The 13,397-nt window shown below is 39.6% G+C and overlaps 1 protein-coding gene across 1 annotated transcript in view; it reads right to left on the bottom strand.

Moving 5' to 3' along the window:
• The window catches only part of RPH3A (rabphilin 3A), a 123,790-nt gene extending 119,311 nt beyond the window's left edge, over window positions 1-4,479 (bottom strand). The window contains exon 1 of the mRNA XM_072415928.1: window positions 4,230-4,479. The gene's annotated coding sequence lies outside the window, so the exon portion shown is untranslated. The remainder of the gene's footprint in view (window positions 1-4,229) is intronic.
• Window positions 4,480-13,397: the final 8,918 nt, after the last annotated feature.

Raw genomic sequence — 13,397 nt, 5'->3', positions numbered from 1 at the left:
TTCTGAATGTAGCAAAACACAGCTTTCATTATGAGGGAAATATGTGTGTACAACAAACTGAAAGACTGACATACATTTACTACAATAAGGGCAAGACCTGGAACTCCCCACAGTATATCAATAGTGACCACAGGTCATCTGACAACCCTGATAAACAAATTGGCTATAATTCTATTTAGTGACCAAATGTTACAGAGGGCTTTACAATCTAATTTCCCTGCTATAGTAATATGCCATTAATAGAGTTGATGGTCAGTTTTTTTGGGGGGGTAACCTAACTGCATGCTTTTGGAATATAAGAGGAAAGCAGAATACACAAAAAAAAAATCTACGCAAATAGTGTCCTGGCCCAGATTCAATCCTAGGCCCAAATGATGACAGGTTTAAGATCCTGTATCTCTGCAATGTCATCAGCTGCTATTTCCACCACTGACTTTTTTGGAATCAAGCAATGGCTTAGCTTATATACCAGCCTGATAAGACCTTTGTCCTGTACACAACAGCTGGAGTTATGAGGTTGTAGTTAGGTACCTCCACACCAGAGTGTTAAGCTTGTCTGTCACGTTCCTTCTTGGACCATTTTTTTTTGGCCTTGGCTACAGACTTTTTGACTGGGTCCTCATCCTTCCTGGCAGATTTGCCAGCATTCTTTTGTAATCCTTAAGGGGCATGCTGCTGCTCTTACCAAGATGTCGGACAGAAACTGATATGGCATTTTCTTGAAAGGTTTGTGACAGTGCTACACTGCCAATTTCTGAACCATGCAATTGAGCAACATAATTTCTGCACTACTAACCTTGATTGACTACATCAGATGTCCTTAGAACGGATCATTTGCAGAAAAAGTAATTGCTGTTTGGGAATTCAGCGAGTCAGCAAGGATTTAAGCACAGCAAATTCCTTTTAATTCACAGGATAAGAAAATAATATATTGCCTCTCCATTTAATACTAATTAGATCTATAATGGTCAGCCTTTTTAATGAATGATCATTATGTAACATTCACAGTTACCTTCCAAATGGAAATTGAAACATAAAGAATCATTTAAAGAAGCCTTTGCCTAAAATATGTGTCAGAAAAAAACTTAAGCTTAGGATTTTATTGCCCAAGATATTTGAATTTATCCATGCATTGGTTCATTTTATTTAGAAGGGCCTGTTCCCACTATGACTCTGAACTATATGTAGCGGGTTGCCAATCATGGTGGTGTATGTTGTATTTAAACTAACAAATCACAACACACAAAAAAATTATGCAATGCATTGGAAAGGTGAGTTTGGAGTACCATTAGGAATTAATGACATGGCATGTCTTGTGTATTGCTGTCTTGTTCCATTGACACATATGTCATATAGAAACATGTATGTTAATGCATCATTTTAGTAGTTAGAGGCCCTTGGGGTATAACCTGCTTTCCAACCCTGAACCTCAGCTATGTATGTAGAACCAACACAAATGGATCAGAACCCGTTTCTAGAGACTACCGCACCCTTTAGTTTTATCTTTTATTCCTTGGCTTGGCTTTAACCAAGACAATAATGTGTTTGACATTTCCCATCAACGCAGGGACTGACGATCCCTGCTATTTGCCTTGCATAAAGTGGTTGTGAGCTATCTGAAGAGAACACAAATTCAGAAGCAGCTTGGCCTGACTCACTGTGTACACACACCATTAGAGATATGCTTGACTAATTACATGGCTAGGAATGCCAGGTCAGCTCTTTGTATTTGATCCACATAATGTGTATTGTATATTCTCCATGCTTGCATAGCAATTAGCTAAAATATATTCTGCATGAATCAAAACAGAATATAAAGTATGTATAGTGTTTCAAATGTTCTGTAAGCCGATGTCTTGAATAACAGCAATATACCTATCCTAACTGCAATGGAGACTCTATCACATTCAATGTATTCAAAATCAGAAATTAGGAAGATTTGAACTGGGTTTGGATTGTATGGGTAATGAGATATCTGGTTGCAATATTTATAGACAACATTGTTTAGTATATGGATAATTATTATAGATGATTGTACAGCTGACACCAATTAGATTCCATCCACTGCAATAGGACATCCAACTCATTTTTCTGGACAACAGCCCAATATAAAAATGTGGAATTTATGCCAGTATCCAGTGCCTGTACGGCCAGAGCTTTGAAGAACACATAGGACTGAGAACCATGTGATGGCAATAATGCTTTTGCAAAACTGCTCATGTCCTGTGCAGGACAATATTGGCATTACTGCAGAGAATTAGAAATGTGCAATATTTTACGCATGTTTCTAGTTTTCAGTTACGGTCAAATTATTTGATGTCAGATTTTGTCTGGGCATCTAAGCTTAAACAAATTCTTGTTACCTAAAAGTGCTGTCCAATCAGTCAAATCAAAGTCGCTTGATAAGGAAGCTGGGATCTGAGGGTGGGCAGTACAAGATTAGAAATTGTTTGGAGGGTAATCAGTATGCATATATTCTGCAACCGTGTATATTGTTGTTTGTGTGTAGCTCGTATTTTTTATGCACAAGCACTTCAAAACAAATTTTGAGACCATTTCAATATGACACATTGTTTTTCCGATCATTGGTAACACACAAATAAATGTCGTTTCTAAACACTTCTGCATTATCAGACAACACCTGAAAATGTGTCAAAGTACCACAAAACCCAAAGAATAAGTGTATATTCACATCCTAAAATGTACAGTAAAAACCCAAATTTGGCAATGTAAAACAACTGGAGCAAAGCATATGGGTAAAATAGGAGATACAAGTCGGAGAATTAACTCAAGCTTTAAACAAAGGAATCTGATTGGCTGCTGAAGGCATCTGCCAAATTTATGCTTCTTTTTTTCTCCTTCTTCTTATTTCTACATCAACCCTATAAATCTTTGATAAGGTATAACATACAGCCATCTCAAAAAGGAATTATCTGGGTAAAAAGATTATTTGACTAATCTTTTTTAGGTTGCAATCACTTTCTTTACATATCTTTTTTACCACATAAAACCAAACACACCATCTTATGCCCACATTGATGTACAGTATTGGGGAATGAATGGTGCAAGCAGTGTCTGGAACTTTGGATGCTTGCTATATGCTACATTTTAAAAAGTATTGATTAACCTTTTATTAAACCGATGGTCATGGTGTCAATCTTCCCTCATCCTAACAAGTCATATGTTCCGGGGGGTCTGCAGCAATGCTGGTAATTATAGAACCAGCAAGTCCTATTAGGAATTGAGAAGCACCGCTGTGCAGCAGGGAGGAGGACAGAACTCCAGATGAAAGGGTTAACAGCACCATTATAACTGTTAATCCACATGCTAATTGCTCATCAGAATAAAAGGATTTTCTTTTAATTAGCGCATCAAATCTATGTAACTGAAATACCATCCATGCTGGTTAATATTATTATTATCTAAATAAAATAGAATATTTCAAACAGCAACACACAGGTTTACTAGAACAAATAATGGTCTTTTAATATATACATTTTATAAATGATGACAATATACTCATAAAGACCAATTGCACAATCAATCTCTGATTTAAAGAGGTATCAATCCAAAGATTTCAGAAGAATGGTAATTTGTTTAAATAAATGAGGACATCTACAAAGCTCCTCACTGAGTTTTGTATACAGTAATATTTAAAGCTAGTAAATGAATGAAGCATTATTTAACCCCTGCAATGCATAATAGATGGGGCTGCAAGGAAGGAGTTAATAATATGAGGATGCTAGACAAAGGCACTGACAGATCCTCGCACAATGCTATGCAGCACACATCTGCAAACTCGGTGCAGCATTTTGACAGCCCCATTCTGCAGCCTATTGCTCCTCACTGTATATTCCTGGTGCAACCTATAAAAGCCTCTTCCCTTATTGTCTACCTGGGAAAATGGTTTTGTGCTGCGGCCAGCATGACATAAGTGGCTTCCTCCCTCCACATTAGTATGAAGGTTTCTAGGAATCCCCCCATTGCAATCAATACAGAGCCGGATACAACCTGTGTTAAGTTTAGAGAGCAGGATGCTTACCGATCGTTATGTTAGCAGTCCTGCAACCTGTACGATAGGCTGAGAATATAAAGAAAACTTCTGTGCCCTGCCTGTAGTAATACAGTACACATCCAATATTCTGATAAATAAATCATATCTCTAGACAGGAATGGAAATTATACAGCAACCATGAATGGCCGGGACTTAAAGTCAGAGATGTGTTTACCTTGAGCAGTGTGAAGCAGCAGAGGACGGTGCAGAGGATGGCTTTGTGCTGGCTGAGGCTGGATGAATTGAAGGCTCCCTTAGCTGTAGAGAGAGGAGAGCTCAACTAAGTGCTGGACTACATTTCCGTCCGGGGATGTCTGCAGATGACGGTGCTGGGGAGACAGCCAATGCTTCAGCTGCATCCCTCACTGACAAGGCAATGTGTGCGCACTCTGCTGGGCTGGGAGCACTCACACAATCAATACACCTCACAGAAAGACTGCCAGCCCCTAACCGGGCTATCAATGGGGCTCACTACACAGGGAGTGTGTCCTCCTCACCATTCATGTGTCACACCACACAGGGAGTGCCCTCCTCACCATTCATATATAAAATTACACAGGGAGTATGCCCTCCTCACCATTCATGTGTCACAGCACACAGGGTGTGTGCCCTCCATTCATATAAAAAGCACACAGGGAGTGTGCCCTCCGCACCATTCATATATAAAATCACACAAGGTGTGTGCCCTGATCACCATTCATATAAAAAAACACACAGAGAGTGTGCCCTCCTCACCATTCATATATAAAATTACACAAGGAGTATGCCCTCCTCACCATTCATGTGTCACACCACACAGGGAGTGTGCCCTCCGCACCATTCATATATAAAATCACACAAGGTGTGTGCCCTCCTCACCATTCATATATAAAATTACACAAGGAGTATGCCCTCCTCACCTTTCATGTGTCACACCACACAGGGAGTGTGTCCTCCTCACCTTTCATGTGTCACACCACACAGGGAGTGTGCCCTCCTCACCATTCATATATAAAATCACACAGGGAGTGGGTCCTGAATAACACATGAAAAACCATGGCATACTCCTTGTGAGGTGTGAAACATGGATGGTGAGGAGGACATACCTCTTGTGAGGTACACATGAGGTGTGCCCTCTTCTCCATTCATGTGTGACACCTCACGGCAATGTGTGCCCTCCTCACCATTCATATATAAAATCACGCAGGGAGTGGGCCCTGCCCCAGACCTCCATAACTCCTATAAGCCTCATTGATAGTGTCAAAGTAACAGAATAATGCTTAACAAGGCTCAGGATTCCGTTTACCAATGACAATTGCCAAAATTCCAAAGGCCTGCATCCAGTTTGCAAATGTCCGTGGTATAGCCCTGGTCAACCTCTGCTGCTCCTCCCCTATTTTTCCATCATTTCCCCTCAGCCTATCTATGGTAAATTAAAACGCTCCAAAGGCAAAGAGAGAAAATATCCACATACTCACCTTTCCAAATTTGCTTCCTGACTTCTTTGCGCAAATGGGATTCCAACAGGTCCTTGAAGCACACGTTGACCTCCTATCACCAGACACCACAGCCCTTCCTCCCTCTTATGCCCCCTTATCCATTGGCAGGACCTCCTGCAACAACAAACACACTTCCTGTGTGGTGTGATACATGAATAGTGAGGAGGGCACACTCCCTATGTGGTGTTATATATGATTGGAGAGGAGGCCACTCTGTCTGTGAGGTGTGACACATGAATGGTGAAGAGGGCACTATCCCTGTGAGGTGTAACACAAGAATTGAGAAATGGGCACACCCCTGTGTGGTGTGACACTAGAAAAGTAAGGAAGGCATGCTCCCCAAACTTTGACATATGCATGGAGAGGAGGACACACTCCCTTTACTGTGTGACACATGAATAACCATGGCAGGGTGAAAATATCCACGTATTCCCACGTCACCCACATGTGGTGTGACACATGAGTGGTGAGGAGGGCACACTCCCTTTGTGGTGTTATATATGATTGGTGAGGAGGGTACACTCCCTGTGTGGTGTGACACATGAATAGTGAGGAGGACACACCCCTGTGTGGTGTTATATATGACTGGTGAGGAGGGCACACACCCTGTGTGGTGTGACACATGAATGGTAAGGAAGGCATGCTCCCTGAAGTGTGACATATGCATGGAGAGGAGGGCATACTCCCTATGAGGTGTGAAACATGGATGGTGAGGAGGACACACCTCCTGAGGTGTGACACATGAAGTGTGCCCTCTTCTCCATTCATGTCTGACACCTCACGGCAATGTGTGCCCTCCTCACCATTCATATATAAAATCACACAGGCAGTGTGCCCTCCTCACCATTCATATATACCACATAGGGAGTGTGCCATCCTAACCATTTATCTATAATACCACACAGGGAGTGTGCCCCCCTCACCATTCATATATTTCACATAAGGAGTGTGCCATCCTAACCATTCATCTATAATACCACACAGGGAGTGTGCCCCCCTCACCATTCATATATTTCACATAGGGAGTGTGCCATCCTAACCATTCATCTATAATACCACACAGGGAGTGTGCCCTGCTTATCATTCACGTATCACACCACACAGGGAGTGTGCCCTGCTTATCATTCACGTATCACACCACATAGGCAGTGTGCCCTCCTCACCATTCATGTGTCACGCAGCATGGGGAACATGCCCTCCTCAACATTCATGTGTCACCCACCACAGGGAGTGTGCCATGATCACTAATAATATATAATAGTATACAGGTAATGTTCCCTTCTCACCATTTATTGGTTACACCACATAGGGAGTGTGCCCTCCTCCCCATTCATGTGTCACACCACAAATGGCAGACACTGGACACCATTAATTTGTGACACTTTCCAGTGCTCTGTGTGATCATTAGAAGCTGCAAACAGACACTGCACTTTGTTCTACTTGTCGTCATTAATTTCTATTCATTATCAAACCCAAATAATATGCAGATGTTGCACTTTTCACTGAAAAGACCTTTAGGGGACATTTGTAGCTTATTGTATCTTATCTGAATTCCATTAGCTGGAGTATTATTTAAATAGGACTAATGAAGATATACTTTGTTAGATTTACACTTCATTACAAGCGTCTGAAAATGCCTAAATATGTTTGCAAGGCACTACGTGATGGCAGAATCAGGAAAAACCTGGCAACTTTTTATTCACCTGCTACAGATTTGATTTGCTATGGAGAGTGTTTGGTATGGATCACTACATAGTAAATCAGATCTCCCCTTTACTGGAGATCACTGTGGACCTACACTAACAGATGATGTACACTGCCATTACTAAAGCTACGTACACACTTCCAATTATTATCGTTGGAAAACGAACGACGAACGATCCTGCACGATATCTACGAACGATCGTATAGCAACGATATACAGGAGTTTGTATTGAATCCAATACAAAATGAATGAATGAGTTTCAATTTGAATTTCCCGCACACGCGCCGACGTCATCACGCATGCAGGGAGGAGCCGTCCGTTTTGTTTTTTTTCTCCGCCGGACGGCTTCTCCTTTCAGAGATCATCCGGCGCTGGAAGAAGAAGGACGTGGACGATCAGCGGGACCAGGTAAGAAGCCGGCCGGCATCTTGTGTTCCGCCGGCCGGGTTCTTACCTGGTCCCGCTGGCACCCGACGAAGGCACCCAACGCTGGAGAGGGAGATCGACGGACGACAATCGACGGAGGACGACGCTGGAACACGAACACGACGCTGGATGAGCACAGGGGGACCAGGTAAGTAGGGATGGGAAAAATCTCGGGGTTAACCATCCTAGCCGGTTTTTTTTGCCCGCACGAAGGTCGGGCTTAACGGAAAGGAGGTTAAGTGGGGCACTGGATAGTTGCCTAGCAGTCTTTAAAAATCTAAAGTATCAACAAATGAAAAGGGGAATCTGTCCAATCCAATGTCCCTTGCTATCCAGTGCAATGCTTTTAATTCTTTATTAAAATTCTTAATTCTTTAATTCTTAAAATGTATTATAATATGTGTATTTGGGATGTGGCACAGTACTTTGAACAATGAAACACATGCATAGTTACATATACTTTGAATTCTTTTAGCAGACCCCCTACCACCAGAATGTGTTGCTTCCATGCAGTGCCACTTATTCTGAACAGCAACCCAGTATTGCATTGTAGCATTTTAGGCACATTAGGCATTTATTTAAATGAGCTGTTTACCTGCAGCATAATTCACATTAACACATTGCAATATTTGAAGGAGCATCTAAAATAGACCTTCAATCTTAAAGAAAACAAAGAGACAGGCAGGCAATTCACAGTGCTACAATACAGGGCAATGCACCAAAATGTGTTATGATGTAGTGAGCTTCTAAAAATACTACAGGCTATCCATGACCTTTGTAGTTGCTTGTATGAAGGTATTCTTTCATAGATCATTATTTTACACTATGTGTGGTGCAGTGTGGTATACTGTGAACGTTTTGCAGAAAGATTGGACATTGCATAGAAAGCAATGTCTGAAGTTCTAGTATAGGCAACACAGTGCAGAGCATTTCTGTCCATTTATGTGTACTGTCCTATTCAATATCATGAATGGGCAGTAAGTAATACCCATTACAGTTTAGAAACTTCTCTTTAAATTAGAAGAGAATTAAGCTGCCAAGACTGTATTCTTATAGACAAATAGCTAAAATATAGTCAATTTTGGAAAGGAATTTCTCCCTGATGCATATAAATACAGAAATGAATAAATCTTTTAGATAGACATTTTTAATTTGCTCTTACTGCTTGATTATTAAATGAAAATATTTTAGAATGTATAGCCTTAGCACAGGTTCACTTTAAATGTAAAACATATATATATATATTGATAACTATTAAAACAGAAGCTGTATTTTAAAAAAAGCAAAGTAAAAAAAAAATCCAGTGTTCAGGTTTTTGCCTATCTCTATTCAAAATGTTTGTTGCCATATTATTAATCCTGCTGTGTCAGGCCCCAGTATTAGTCAAATCTATTATTCCATGATTTAGCTGACAACAATAGCAGAAAGTGCAATTTCTTTTTTCATAACATGCTGAGGTTTTGTACATGTGCTACTTTTCTGAACCATAAGCTGCAATTAGGTTTGACACACAAATCACAGTGAAAAAAAAGGCTCTAGCATAACAGCCTGTACATGGTGAATGTGTGTATGTACCACCAGCCTACCTTTTTCATTCATTTTACTGTTATGCTTATATAGGCTTTGCAGCAAACTTATCAGAGAAGCCAATTGGAAACTTTATGAATATGAACATATAAGGCGCTACAGCTGGAAACACTTCTGGTCCTTTATAGAAACTGGCTATAACTTAGTATTTGTACGTTTTGTTGTGACATACCATAGTGTATATGATCTGTTGAATATTTTGAGGGGACCCTGATGTAAATATTTTATCTGCAAAAACAAAGCTGATGTAATGACAGCATTACCAGCTTTAATACTTTGTATCAGATCACTGTATCAGTATATACAATCTATAAAAGTTAATCTTGTGTGCTGTGTTCTGACTTGTTATCTTTAAAGTGTTTGTATAGCCAAATACAAGTAGGGGGAAGTAGTGTAAAGCAGCGCTCGCCAACCCGAGAAGATTTTTGTGGTCCGCGACTCTGGCCAGTGCGCCCCCGGGGGGAGAAGAACCTTACTGGGGGACGCACTAGCCAGAGACGTGGACCATGTTCTCCATACGGATCGCAGGCTCAGGGAAGTGGATGGGCTGTGTCATCATGACGTCACTATGGGGGAAGTTTCCTTCCCTTTGAGTGATACCTGCCTCCCTGCCCATTCTTGGTCCGAAGCTGGTAAAGTTAGTGGTCTGTGGGTCCAAAAAGGTTGACAACCACTGGTGTAGAGGGTGGGTTAAACTCCTGACAGTTAATTGTTTACTGTTTGGGAAAATTTTTCTTTCTGCCTCAGAGATACAAGTGAGGGAAAATTCCTTCTTAGACTATTGTCTCTGGAACAGGTATCCACAATGGTAATCTCTTCTTACCTTTAAAATTTAGAATTATATATTCTGGTTCTGTCCTCTTATCCAGCCATATTGGTCACAAGTTAATGATTTGATATCAGCGGTGACTCACGAACATGTGACATTGGACCCCCTTTACCATCTTCTAGGGCGACCTTTCTTAACTTTGCCAAACACATCCCATAAACTGATGTCCCATATTTTGGTTGCAGCGCGCACACTGATAGCCTCCAGATGGAAATCGACGTCTCCACCTTCTCTGGAGAATCTTTACACACGAATACATGAGATCCGTCTTATGGAGTATCTTACGGCAATTATTAGAGACACGATGGCCAAATTTGAGTCTGTTTGGGAGGCATGGGATCATTATTATGCAAATCTGTGTGGCTGATATATGTGGGGCCCTTATTTCTTAACTCTGCAATGCCTTACGGCTCAGGGTTTACCTGTTCCCCCGTACACCCTCAGGGATTTACATACTATCTTGTAAAAGTTATTGTATGTTGTATACTTTTGGTGTGACTCTGGAATATGTTTTGATTCATTTTTATAGTGTTACTACCCCCTTATGTTTTTTCCCCCTTTTTTTCCTTTCTGTACCCTGTTAAAAAATTTCAATAAAAATATAATTACAAAAAAGAATTTTAGAATTTACTATCATTTTGTGTTTTGGTGACAACTCTTATAAGGACAAACAGAGAGGTGAGAAAGAGAGGTGAATCTCCCTAACCTAGGTTCTATCTTAAATTAAAAAAAAAATCCCTAGATATGCACTTTGTTTCATGGATTTTTTCCATTTTGCACAGTACACAGGTTTTATTACTGTATTTAGAATAAATACTGAAAATATCAAATATATAAACAGTATAAGCCGTTTCATTTGTTAGAAAGAGTTAGGTGTGTTTCATTTATAAATGCAATAATTGTGAGCTAAACTAAAATATGTAAGTTCACATATGAAATATGCTTAATGATGCAATCAACTTTCAGATAAATATTTTTGGTATGTTAATCTTGTCTCTGAATACAATATTTTTTTTGCGTGGCACTATCAGAAATGTGCATTTCTCCTATCAGCCAGAGATTAAAATATTTGATATTCATTGAACTGATTTGATTTTGGAATTCCCTGTGCCTACACTTCAGTCTTCTAAACTTTTGCCTTCTAATTCCAGACCAATAATGTCTAGGAATCCCCATGTATAATCTGGAATGACCAGCAATAAAATGAATTGGTAGTACTAGATAGATCTGATTGTCAGATAAATGGCTGACAAGGGAACTAATCTATCTTAAACACATGGGTAGTAGTATAATTGTAAACAAGTAAACCTATGTTTGTTCATTAAATATCTCCTACTTTAGATGGCCATTTTGTGTGGTAGTTGGATCATACTGATTTTGGGTCCCAGCATGTCTTCCCTCTTTGCTTTATTCTGGAACACGCAGTTCATAGAAAAAAAATCCATGTACACAACTTAGAAATTGACAGGTAATTTTGAATTGCTATAAATTAAAACACACCAGGTGGAATGCCAAGACACAAAAGTTGCAACTAAATATCTTTGGATCAACATCTTCGAGTAAAACCTAATACACATTATTACATTTATCTCGTCATAGACCACTTTTGCCACTAGACGTAGTAGCTATGTGTCTAGAGGGTGCAGAAATGGCAGGCTATCATAGTGAGTCTCTCAAGACAGACAGCACTGCTTGCTTAGGTGTTTTTTTCCCAGCTATGCAAGCCTAGTTAACCTAAAGCACAATTGTAATAAACAAGATAAAAAAGCCAAGTAAAGTATATATTCAAATAATTAAAAGCAGCCCTTTACAAACAAAGCCCTCTTCATATTTACTGTCAGTCACCTCTTTTTAGAAAAAAGAACAAAAACAAGATAAGTGCCAACCAGTAACCAGACATCAGGAGAATATTCATATGAGGTCAAACATAGTTCAACACCTCTTGAGTTACAAAGTCTAAATACAGCAGGCAATAAAGTAGTTTTCCAATAATGACAATAAAAAATATAATACAAATAAGTGCAACAGTACAAAAATAGTGTTATTCAGAAATTTAAAACTTGTGAAGTATACAGGCATATCAAGTTAGAGTGAGATCATAAAGGTTGGCGGGTATAGGTACCTTTTAATCATTCACCCCCTTTGTAAACATACTGTTGCCTAATCTTAACCCCTAAACTCCCTTCTTAACCACTAGCTACCCTACCCAGAACCCAATAATGAATCTGCCACACTTTTCCTTAAGCCTAGAAACATATGACATTTCCACAATTTCTGCACAATTATATTTCAATTTAACTGCAACTGTGTAGTTTGAAGGCCCACCTAAATAATATGATACACTTACATCTAATCAAGTGGGCCCTTTATCTGTTAGTACTTAGAACCTGTGTACATATGCACCTTCAACATGGGTATGGAAAATAACCTCAGGGGGTAGAAGGATTGACTGTGCACAGGTTTATACAGCATACCGATTATTGAAAGGAGTACATTTCTCTGCCACAAAGAAGATGAGGTTACTGCATGGCTTGCAATGTTCCAGTTACAGTTTATTTTAAAGCTGGCATTCTCCTTTAAAAAAGGCTTATTTGCTAAAATTAATTAGTATGCCATACTAATGCACTATTCAGCCTGATACAAGGTGATATTTGGCAGAGCTGGATTGGGACCATTTTAGTTCCAAGCAAAGTAGCAGGTCAATCTTTATATGAATAAAAATTGCATTGTTATTTTTTGGGGTCAATCACTTTATTGCATTGTAGTAATGCACATTTTGACGAGCTTAGATACACAGTACATTCTATTGAATGGCACCCCAACTAGGCAGTGAAGTATGACTGATAATACTCTATTTAAAAAAAAACACACTTGCTAAACTGTATTTCATGCAATTGCCAAAATGTATGCTGCCTTTAAAAGAAAATCCTAAAAGCTCACCTCCAGTCACACAACATTACATTTTGGAGGATTACAGTAAAATTGTGACGCTTTCCCCTTTCGCTGACATTAACCCACCCAGAGTTACCAATATTTGGTAGCCAGAGCTCCATTTATTTATTTACATTCATCAATGCCTATGGCTTTCTGTGCCTATAGGCTGCTGAGATGTAAATCCAGCCCTGAATCTCACCCCGTAATAATGAAATTTTTTCAATATACTGTGACCATGTTAAAAAGGCACATTTATATGATATGTTTTCTGTATGTTTATTGTTGCAGCTAATATAGTCTGATTAGACACTAAAAGCATACTAAATAGCTACGTAAAAGAAAAAGGTCATTATTAGATTACCATACCGTCACACACAATGCTGA

The sequence above is a fragment of the Pyxicephalus adspersus genome, chromosome 6 (assembly GCF_032062135.1).
Source record: "Pyxicephalus adspersus chromosome 6, UCB_Pads_2.0, whole genome shotgun sequence".
NCBI classification, from domain to species: domain Eukaryota; kingdom Metazoa; phylum Chordata; class Amphibia; order Anura; family Pyxicephalidae; genus Pyxicephalus; species Pyxicephalus adspersus.
The sequence above is the reverse complement of the archived record's forward strand: the minus strand, read 5'-3'. Positions and strand labels throughout refer to the sequence as shown.